The sequence below is a fragment of the Crocodylus porosus genome, unplaced genomic scaffold (assembly GCF_001723895.1).
Source record: "Crocodylus porosus isolate Cpor-Errol unplaced genomic scaffold, CroPor_comp1, whole genome shotgun sequence".
NCBI lineage: Eukaryota > Metazoa > Chordata > Crocodylia > Crocodylidae > Crocodylus > Crocodylus porosus.
In genome coordinates, this window is record NW_017728947.1 from 99,880,002 (window position 1) to 99,883,622 (window position 3,621).

Consider the following 3,621-nt stretch of genomic DNA (forward strand, 5'->3'; position numbering starts at 1 on the left):
CCCGCTTGTAAGCAGGCCACTGCCACCAATTCCCCCTGCACCCACATTGCTGCCAAAGCCCCAGCTCTGTAGGCTGGATAAAACTGCTTGGTGGGTCAGATCTGACCTGTAGGCCATAGGCTGCCAACCCCTGAACAAGATGAGCAGAGTTCACAATGGTTGGTGATGTGGAGATGCTGGTCAGGGACAAAAGAGTAAACTTTTATTCTCTTTGCTACCAAAACTTTTTATTTTCAGCTTCTGTGAAGAACAGATATCTGAAAGAACCCTGTACTGTACACTTCATTCCTGTTTCTTGCTGGGCACATGTAAACTACATGATTTCAATATATCCACTTTAGAAACCTGAAGGACTATCAACCCTGCCAAAATCCAGACTTGTGTTTCCCAGCAGTTTACATATTCAAACCTGACACCTAAATAATTAAGTTATTTCTTCACACTGCCAAGACAGGAAGCAGAGAGAGCTTAATTATTTGGGTGTCAGGCTTGAACATGTAAATTACCAACCCTCCCTGCTGACCAGTCACTACAGACTTGGTTGAATTGTGCCCACACAGTAGATTCTTTCACAACACAATTGTAAGTCAGCTACTCTTGCCATACTTCCTGGGTGTGTGTATCCCTGTATTTTGGGGAAATCTGGACAGCTCTCAGGGGGTATGCCTCAGTGGAGCACTGGGTGGTCAGAGGACAGGCAAGCACCAACGGCCCCTAAGACTAAATACATGCGTGGGTGTCCTTCAGTACAGAAAGCTGGAAAGACATGAATTGAGCAGATCAGTTACATACGCACAACTCGGGGGGGTTCCTCGGCTGCAAAAAACTTCACTGAACCAGACAACATGTGCAGCTCACAAACCTGGCATGGGAAAATGTTGCTCCTAGCTGTGGTTACTGACGGAATGTTAAAATAGCCAGCAACATTCCTAATAGATTACAAACTTTCTTAAAACTTGTGGATAAGCAGGGCCTAAAATTTTATAAACATATTGGTTTATAAGGATTCCCCTGCTCTTGTGGCCTGGTATCTTATGTACAAATATCTGGTAGATCCTTAAATATTCTTTTTTCTCTTTTAGCTGTAGCATGTCATCATCCTAGCTGTAGCACCTAACTTTTTTGTAGGATTCTTTGGTAAAACCAGGACAACAAAGAACAAAGTCGAATCATTCAGAGCTGAATTAAACCACCCAAAGACATTTGTATTAAAAAGTAAATTTCCTCTAGAGAAGTGATTCACTGTTGACAATTTCCTGCTGTCAGTAATATAATTGCTGTTAGAAAATAACCCAGACAGCTACTGCCAACCAATAATCTCTTAACTAAAAGAGCTGAGTATAGTTATACATTGCTTAGCTTATGCCAGTGAAATGCAAGGTACACAAGTGGCCTGTATTTTGAAGGTCACATCAGCAGTTTAAACTATGAACTTTGGTACTCGTGAAACCATGAGAGTAAAGAGGGGGAAGAGTTATTTTTGCTCTCTCATCAAAGCCAAAATTTCTAAAATGAACAAAACTCAAATTATTTTGATTCAGTAGCAGTACCTGAGATTGAGATAATTTTTTTTTCAAATTAGATGACAAGAAAAATGAGAGCCCCCCAAAGCATCAACGAATTTAGCTTAGCCAGTGTACAGATTAATGAGAGGCTGTCCTCTGACTTCATTCACATTGGACGAGTGCCACGTTTTATGAACAACACTTCAAAAGGAACCTGTGAAATGATGCCAATTTGTTTAATGTAAAATAAAGATGTAACCTGTGTCCCAGTACCGCTGAAGTCATCCATTTGAACCTTTATTCATTACGTCAAATGCACCAAATTTGGGGTCCCAGTTTCCCCTCTGCTACACATCGAAATAGTGTGGGCAGCAGCACAAACCTCAGAAGCGTTGTGCCTTGAAACTAAAGCCACAAAAAGAAGGCATTTAGCAAGTTACACATGCAGTACATTTTTGCAACAGAGACATTTCCTGCTGGGCTTTTCTTGCATCCCTCATTTTGATGATTTTTTCCTCTTGCTAATTTCTAACTCAAGCCTATATTAGAGAGACACTTCCCCATTTTTGAATTCTAAAACAGTGTTTAAAACCTCTCCTCCTCCTGTTGAGGGATGTTGCTGTGCCTGGATCGAGATGACACTGAAAATCTCTCTGAGGACTTTTAACAATCCCTCATTCAGGCAGTCAGAGTTCAAGCCAGCCCTGCATGTCCATTTTCTAAGCCAGTGTCCTGTCCTGAACACTTGTTATTCACTAGGCTGAGGAGAGACGTGTAATTAGGGCAGCAGCCATGTTGTAGGAGGGTCTTGCTAGGAGACAGCACTTGGGGAAATACACATACATCTCTGGCAACTGCATTCCTGCTAGGCTGCTGTTGCTGCTGAGGAAACATTGTTTTCACTGCTGGATGTCACTGGTATTTTCCATAGCAATAGCCTTTGTGTTCTCTAGGAAAATAACATTTGTCAGCCACCTCTACACTCCAGTGTTGCTCTTTTGTTTGTCAGAACAAGTCTTCAAGATGCATTAAAAGGTGCAAGAAGAGAGCAGTTCCCTTTGTTTGTGTCAGCTTTGTACAGCTCATCTTGAAATCTTTTGGTTTAAACTTAATGTGTACCTGGATTTGAAACCTCCTTTGTATTTGTGTTGGATATTACTCTTATTAATAGTTTTAATTCTCCAACAATCTACCCCTTTTGATTCTTACTTCTTCAGAGATCCTGCAAAATGCTGTACAACATTATCAGTAAAACATGCTCAGTTACAAGGAATCTTTTGCCACTGTCTGTGTAAAGGAGCAGAGGATAAGAATACAAAGAGGTGGTTTGTTATGTGAACTGCTAAAATTTTAATCATGACCCTACTGTGCCTTGGCACTTCCTCTTTATGTTACCAGTATACAGCTATAAAAATATCTAAAATATTTAATTACTGCTTTCTTGTGGGTGGGGGGGAGGTCTTTGAATGTGTTCCTCTGAATGCCTTCGTGCTGACCCTGCTTGAAAGGGAACATAATGTTTCTGGTAATCACTGGTAATTAAGGTAGTAAAAGATGAGGAAATGGGTTTGAGTTTTGTGCCCTTTACAATACTAATATTTTTTAAATGAGACTCCAAAGCCTGGTGGTAGCCGCACTTGGAGCCTCTGTCCAAGGAGGAAACAAGCTGGCAGCATTGGTGTAGCAAGTTGCAACCGTCTGCACAGAAGCACGTCGGCGCCGTTTTGTGATGGGTAAATGGGTCATTCTGGGATGGGTCACAGCTCACTGTATTAGCTTCCAGGTCCACCCAAATTTCAGCTTCTATGAATGTCAAATAAACTTGTTAACACGGTTTTTTTTAACAATGCACCCGATATTTAATGTACTGGTATATAGGTGTTTAGCATACACGACTTATGTAACATCAAACCTTTGGTCACTGCCTGTACACCACAACTTAGGACCCACCCAAATGGGTCCTGGATAGGATGTGGCATTGCTAGAGACTGTGTAAGTGACTGAGAGAATTGGCAGTGCTGTAGAAAGGGGTGGGGGGAGAACAGAGCGACCGCCCTAAGCACCAAAGAGCCGGGACAGGGAGCGGGATGGAGCCGCGAGTGGCTCATCCGGGGGG